The 7,518-nt window shown below is 41.4% G+C and overlaps 1 protein-coding gene across 3 annotated transcripts in view; it reads left to right on the top strand.

Annotated features, from left to right (window-relative positions):
• Positions 1 to 785: 785 nt before the first annotated feature.
• irf2b (interferon regulatory factor 2b) overlaps positions 786 to 7,518 on the top strand; it is a 71,586-nt gene continuing 64,853 nt past the window's right edge. The window contains exon 1 of one of the 3 annotated variants that reach the window (XM_072257724.1): positions 786 to 886. The gene's annotated coding sequence lies outside the window, so the exon portion shown is untranslated. Of the gene's footprint in view, positions 887 to 2,333; positions 2,560 to 3,726; positions 3,861 to 7,518 lie in introns of those variants that run through there. The other 2 variants (XM_072257722.1, XM_072257725.1) reach the window with 2 other exon arrangements.

Below are 7,518 nucleotides of genomic sequence, written 5' to 3'. Positions count from 1 at the left end.
TGGTTGGGGACCACTCTTAGCACGAAGAGAGACCAATCAGGATGCTCGCTCTCCCTCTCCCTCTCAAAAAAATCGATTACGGGGATATTGTATATAATTTCCGGGCGTCAGGGAGCCACTATCAATATGTGGGAGACTCCCGAAACTTCCCGGAGAGGTGGGATGTCTGTTGATGTTTTTGGTCATAGAGTGATGAACACGAGATGCACATCTGGCTTGTGAAACACTACTGTACGTATTCCTCCAACAGGAGAAATAACTCTTCACTGCCACTCTTTGTCATGCCACTTAGCCAATTGCTTATTGCTGCTTTGATTTGATTCAGGAACAGCTTCTTCCCCTCTGCCATCCGATTCCTAAATGGACATTGAACCCTTGGACACTACCTCATTTTTTTAATATACTGTATTTCTGTTTTTTGCACATTTTAATCTATTCAATATGTGTATACTGTAATTTATTAATTATTATTTTTTCTTCTACCTTATGTATTGCATTGAACTGCTGCTACTAAGTTAACAAATTTAACGTCACATGCCAGTGATAATAAACCTGATGCTGGTTGTGGAAGTTCTTCCAGCTAAAATTACAATTTTTGCAATCCACAGATTGATGGGTGGAAGATTATGACCTGGGCCCCTTTGAATCTCTTATTTATTTATTTATTTATTTTATTCGTAGGTACAGCATGGTAAAAGTCTTTCTGGCCCAACGGGCCCATGTAGCCCAGTGACACCCATGTGACCAAATAACCTACTAATCCGCACGATTTTGGATTGCAGGAGGAAACCCACACGGTCACCGTGAGAACATACAAACTCCTTCTGGACAGCGCCAGGTTATGTCTCTGGGCAACCTCCTGGGCCACGTGACGCTATCTTTTGTAGTAAGTATCTTCACTTTAATCCGTTCACAATGCCAATTATATACTCTTTTCCCAGGATTCCCGCGGCATCTTTGCTCTTGCTAAAAAAAACTGTTGTAAAACACTCCAGCATCGCCTTCTGCCTTCATGAGAGTGAGGCTGGAGGCTTGAGTTCAAGTTCCCGTAGCTGGTATGTTTTTAACCCCATCACCCCTACTGGGTCGTAGGCCGCTGACAACAGCTCGCCAGACTCAGTCCTGGGCCAGTATTTCAAATTGTCTCCAGGTGTAAATCCACCTTCGACGATCCGTCCTCTCCCAGGCATGGGGTCTTTGGAGCTTCTGTTGGCGTTTCTCTAGCTCCGGTTTTTTTTTACGGGATGGGGTTACTAGTCCCATGCCCGACACTCCTCCTTTCACAGCCGGGCTTGGAACAATCTAGATTTTTAGGCACAAGGTTCACTCAAAGCCATTTGGAAATGGAAGTCCGCCAGTCTTGTTCAGTCCGTTGCTCTATTTTGTACCCACAAGACTGTTGTCTTGTATCTCCTCTCCTATTTCAGGGCAAGCAATAAACTTTGCGAGCGATAACCACATCCCACGAAGAAGTCAAAGAGTCAAAACAGGCATGCGGCAGAAATACCACAGCAACTGTAGTTTTGCATCGGGGATAAAGTTGTCAATAATGTATCATTTCTTAATGCATGTATTACTAAATGACAATAAAAGGGGACTACGTGTCTTCATAATCTAATCTAAAAAAAGTTCTGAATTCAGCATCTGCTGCTGAAATCTTCATAAGTCTGGTCACGCCACCAAAAGAAAACGCTAGAATGAAGAGGTGTTAGAAACCCCTAGCTCTATTGGCTTGGAGATGGCGCAGAGATACCGGCCTACGGTTAAAGAGACGATCTGCGCCCGCGGTTAGTAGCTCAAGGAGCCGCAAGGAGCCGCAAGGAAGCTACAGTTGCTGTAGGTGGGTTTCTATTTTAAGAAAACTTCTCTCTATACTAGCAAGTCTGGCCATAGAATGCATTTCACATCCTTCCTCACCTCATTTTCAGATCAGATTGATATTTTGATCATTCAGATTCAGTTATCACAACTACATTTCAATTTAACAAACAGAGTTCTGTGGTTTGTTGGAATAAAAAAATTCTCAGCAAATGAAACGAAAACTATGAACCCGCTCTCCTTAGCACATTTATTATAATAAAACCAAAAGTTACTTTATCTCTCTAAGGGAGCAATATGCAACTCCCATTCTAGTTGACAATGCGTCCAGCGGAATGGTCGCAAGGTCGCGCTTTCACTCCGTGTGTGGCTCGACTCGCTGGTGTACTGACATGGGCACTGACTCACAGCCTGCTGAACAGGGAAGTGAAAACTGAAAATGAATTTCCGAGAAAACGATGCGGCCAATGAAAGTTTGCGAAAGACTTCCGCAGTCGGCGATCGGGTCCCGCCCAGGCGATGTTGTAAATTCTGAGGAACAAACACGAAAACAAATCGCAAGGGGGGAATTTCCAGTCTTCCGGCCTCTTCTTTTACTTTCGATCTAATTCTGCATCTGGCAGGACGGGAGACTTGTATTGCCTCTGGAGTGTTTTTTTTCCTCCATCAACGTGACCGTCCCGCTGTCATCCACTTTGGAAAAAAAAAGCCCAGGACTCATTTGGAAGTGGGGATTTGGAGGTAATGAGCGGGTTTTCGCAAAGATTCCGAATGCATTGAAGCCGATTTGAAAGAAAAAAATAAGTACAGGAGATATGGATGAGTTTTGTGCCTTTTAAAAAAAACACGAGACGGCCCGCTGCAAAAGGAAAACGAAAAGTGTTTCCAACTTTTGCGCGAAGGGTTTGGTAGTTTTAGTTTCGCTTTTAGCAAAAACACTTCTGCAAAACAACTGATGTTAATTTAATTAATGAGGGACTTGGATCATAGCCGATCATGCAATATGTTTGCTAGATTTATATCTCCCTACAAATAACGCTAGCTTATAGGGATAGCTTTCGGATTAAACTGGCACAATTTATGGTCAGCAACTAAACTGGGCACAGTGCATCGTCGGTTTTTTTGAGATTGCATTACAACTGTAAAATTCCAAGAACTGATCGTTGTCAGTTTTTTTACAGTATGTGGTTTGAAACATGGAGGGGCGAATTATACTTTCGGTTTATAGATTCTCAGTTTATAAAGACACCTGATAGAAATAATCTGAAGAAAATATTAAGACATTGTAAATGGAGCCGCATTAAATGATAAAGCGAGAGGGAGTTCAGTGTGTAATATTTTACATAACACTACAACTGCGTCAAGATATATTTTTAGGACATTCCCTTGAACCTGCTTTAAATATAGAAATAGGATTGCCTTACAGTTAAAGTGTATAGATGGACAGATTCTAACAAAACAGTGATTCGGCTGCAGTAATATGTTTTGGAAGCTTTACTTTTGATTTGTTGTAATATGTTTTTAGTAAACTCACTTCCGCCTTCTGAGCTTCTCGAGATCTGGGTGCGCCATGGTCCAGGCTGCATTTTGATTGACACCTCCAACGACTAATGAGATGCTAGGATTATGATTGACATTTTCATTAGACAATGACATGGTACCATTCGCTAATTAATAGCTCTTACAGCCAATGAATGTGTTATGTAAATGCACAGTTCTGAGGTGACGTAGGTCGCGGTTGCGTTATATAATACAAGAATTAGTTCCAGCAAAAAAGAATGTTCGCAAGGAGGTCGGTTGGGGAAATGACAGCAGAGAAGGATATGTTATTTTTTAAAATCTACATTTATGCTCTAAAGTGTTTAAAGTGTAGGTTAGACAGCAGTTAAGAGTACTGTACACACTGTGTTTCTCCATGTTAGAAAAGGATGAAGGACTCTGAACAAAGTGCAAAGGATGAGAGCAGTTCTGACAGTCTGTAACTGTTAACGGAGGACGAGATGGCTGAGGCTGGAGACGGGAGGTGACCCAATGAGAAAGATGTAAGATGATTGAGCATTCACAAAAGGTCAAATTTCCAGTCCAAGTGGCTATCAATGTAAGCGAATAATTTATAAATCCAGCCTGGAGCTTGGTAGCAGCATCTTTATTTAGAGAATGCTGAGAACGTGCAGCATCATGCAGCATGGAACAGATGAGAAAAATGACTTTTAAATACAGAAGATGTAGGAGTGGAATTAGGACATTCGGCCCTTCGAGTCTGCTGCAGCATTCCATCATGGCTGAGAGTTGAATTTAAGGTAGAGTTGGAAAGTTACTTGGGAGTGAAAGCAACAGAGGTAGGACGAGAGCACAAACACCAGCAAACGTGTTGCTAAAATGTTTCTGCACTTCAAAATCTTGGGGATTTTTAAGTGCGCAATATAAGATTTCCAGAAGGATTAAAAGAAAGAATGAAAACATGGTTTTCAAGGAGAATGGCTGTACGTAGGATGAAGATTTTCAAAGTCATGGAAAACACATATTGAAGGATTGGAGGACAAACAGATTAGGACTGTGTGCGTGAAGACAACCTAGCTGGTGGAATAATCTGTCCCTGTGGTGTAATGTGTGAGTAGGGGAATAATGTAGTGGGAATTGGAGGTTGGGGCAGAGCTGGAGTTGGATCTTCCATTCAAGGTCAAAGTAAATTTATTATCAAAGTACCTATACAGTGTGCCCTCACATACTACCACGAGGTTTATTTTCTTGCAGGCATTTACAGGAAAATAAATAGAATAGAATTTTTGAAAAACTGTACATAAAGACTGACAGGCAACCAATGTTTAAAAGTGAACAAACGGTGTAATTAAAAATAAATGAATGAATCCAGAGGACATGAATTGTAGCAGCCTTGAAATTAGGTCTGTAGGTTGAATGCGGAGGTGAATGAGGTTATCCACGCTGGTTCAGGAGCCTGGTTGAAGAGTAGTAACTGTTCCTGAACCTGGTGGTGTGGGACCTAAACCTCCTTCCTGATGGTGGCAGTAAGAAGAGAGCATGACCTGGATGGCGGGGATCCTTGATGATGGATGTGGCAGTACTCTTTGTAAACAGGCTCAGTGATGGAGAGGGCTTTACCTGTGGTGGGCTGGGCTGTATCCACCACTGGTTGTTTCACCCCTATTTCAACAGAACCCTGGAGTTATGGAAAAGTGATTGCAAAGAGTCCTTTGGGACGTGAACCACAATGTTACACTCAAAATTAAGCAGATTCATTGAGCCATCATGCCAAAATCTTATTTTTCCTGCCCTGCCACTTTGAATCATGTAATTATGGCATAAGTATGAGCATATAAATAAACAACTGGAGCTCATGGATCGTGCTGGCCTCACACAGTTTATTACATTTTCAAGATTGAGCATTAGAGTTGCTCGTGATCTGTAGTTCATAACATGGTTTGAAAAGTTACCATTGTCTAGGTTCTTCAGGTGTAAATGTGAATCCTACCAATGCTATAAAATGCATAAAATACAGAGCAGAATCCAATAAAAGCTTAAATAAAATTGCTCCAAAAATATGAGGAAATATGACTTTTGAGTCCTAAAATTCCGGCATTGGTTTCGCACCAAAGTTGAACCAATGTAATCACAACGCATTGCAGGTGCAAGGCTCGAGTCTAGGAATGAGTAGGTATAACAATTTTTTAGGGCAAAAGTATTGATAGACTGCAACAACATGATCTTGTATTTATATAGCAGCATTGGAATGGTGCTTCACAGGTGTATCATCAAGAAAAATGTGGTCCTGAGCCATTTAAGGACATAATAGAAGAGCATAAGTTTTTAAAGAATATGGTAAACTGGGAAAGAGACTCAAAGGTTTAGGGAAGGTTTTTTAGATCTTGGGGTCTTGCTAAAGAGCAGCTACTGAAAACGGAACAACACCTTATATTCCGTCTGCGTAGCCTCCAACCTGATGGCATGAACATTGACTTCTCTAACTTCCGCTAATGCCCCACCTCCCCCTCGTACCCCATCCGTTATTTATTTATATACACACATTCTTTCTCTCTCTCTCCTTGTTCTCCCTCTGTCCCTCTGACTATACCCCTGCCCATCCTCTGGGTTTTTTTCCCCCTTCCCCCTTTTCCTTCTCCCTGGGCCTCTTGTCCCATGATCATCTCATATCCCTTTTGCCCATCACCTGTCCAGCTCTTGGCTCCATCCCTCCCCCTCCTGTCCTCTCCTATCATTTTGGATCTCCCCCTCCCCCTCCAACTTCCAAATCCCTTACTAGCTCTTCCTTCAGTTAGTCCTGACGAAGGGTCTTGGCCCGAAACGTCGACTGTACCTCTTCCTAGAGATGCTGCCTGGCCTGCTGCATTCACCAGCAACTTTGATGTGCGTTGCTTGAATTTCCAGCATCTGCAGAATTCTTCGTGTTTACGTTTTGAAATCTGGAATGCCTGAGGAGCCAGAAATGGAGGCGTTGGGATACTCAGGTGATTATAAACAATGGACAGCTAAAAGCCTAGGGTTTAGGAGGACAGGGGTGAAGAGTGAACATGACTTCATGTGAGTTTGGACAAGAGCAGTAATTGGAATTACGGCTTTGGGAGCTACACACTGGTTGCTTATCAGTCTTTGTGTGTAGTTTTTCATTGATTCTATTGTATTTCTTTGTTCTACTTTGAACACCTGCAAGAAAATGAATCCCTGGGTAGTCAATGGCGATAATAAAATGACTTTGAATTTTAGGAAGTATTGTTGAAGGAGAGTTGATATATTAGAAATTTTTTAAAAAGTACTGTATTTGGTGGAAATCTAAAATTCATAAAAAATAGTAACAAATAGTAACTACAGGTCAGGCAGCATTTGTGGACAGAGAGACATGTAAGTCAAAGACTCTTCTTCGGAATTCTGGATCCTCCATGAATAGAACCAAGCAGGACTCGAATACTGGGCATCTGTTGAAACCATAGTGGGAGGTTGGCAGGACCATTCCCATTCCCCAGATCTGCCACAGGGAAGCATTATTTCCCATGTTGCCTCACAGGGACAGATATTCCGTTCATCAGGACCATGCTGTTGTCTTTAGTTACACACCCTATACTGTTAAGGAGGGTTGAAAGTTGGAGTTTGATCAGTATTATATCTAGAGTTAACAGAAGAATGAAAGAGAAGCAAGTAAGGAATAGCCAGCATTGTAATGATTGTGAAACAGATGTTTAATTCCCTTTAAAAAGGTGTTGAATCTAATACCTTTTCAGCAATCTACACTCATGGTAACAACAGATGGTTACCTTCACTTGCCCAATATAGGATTTATCTGAGATAAATAACACTGGTGTTAGTAGTGGGAATGCTATTGGAATTGAAATCTGTTTCCATTTTGTCATCATGTTAGTAGGTACAATGTTTACTATATACCGGCCTTCAGTGCAGTCAGTCTGAAAATACCTGGTTTTCCATCTATCAGGCCATTTTCCTATATGCACTCTGTGCCCACTTTGTTAGGTACACTATGTAATGTAAATACATCATCAGCCAATTATGTGGCAGCAAAAACTATTGAAAATGATGTTGACTGCACCCACTTCATGAATATATTAAACTATTCTTTTAGAAAAATTCTAGCATACCTGAGATGTACAGAAGTGCTGGGTCATTGATTTTTTAAAATGTGATTAGGTCTCTGCTGTGGGCATTGTATACTTT

Source organism: Mobula birostris, chromosome 5, assembly GCF_030028105.1.
Source record: "Mobula birostris isolate sMobBir1 chromosome 5, sMobBir1.hap1, whole genome shotgun sequence".
NCBI classification, from domain to species: Eukaryota; Metazoa; Chordata; class Chondrichthyes; order Myliobatiformes; family Myliobatidae; genus Mobula; species Mobula birostris.
This window is presented reverse-complemented; position numbering and strand designations above follow the sequence as displayed.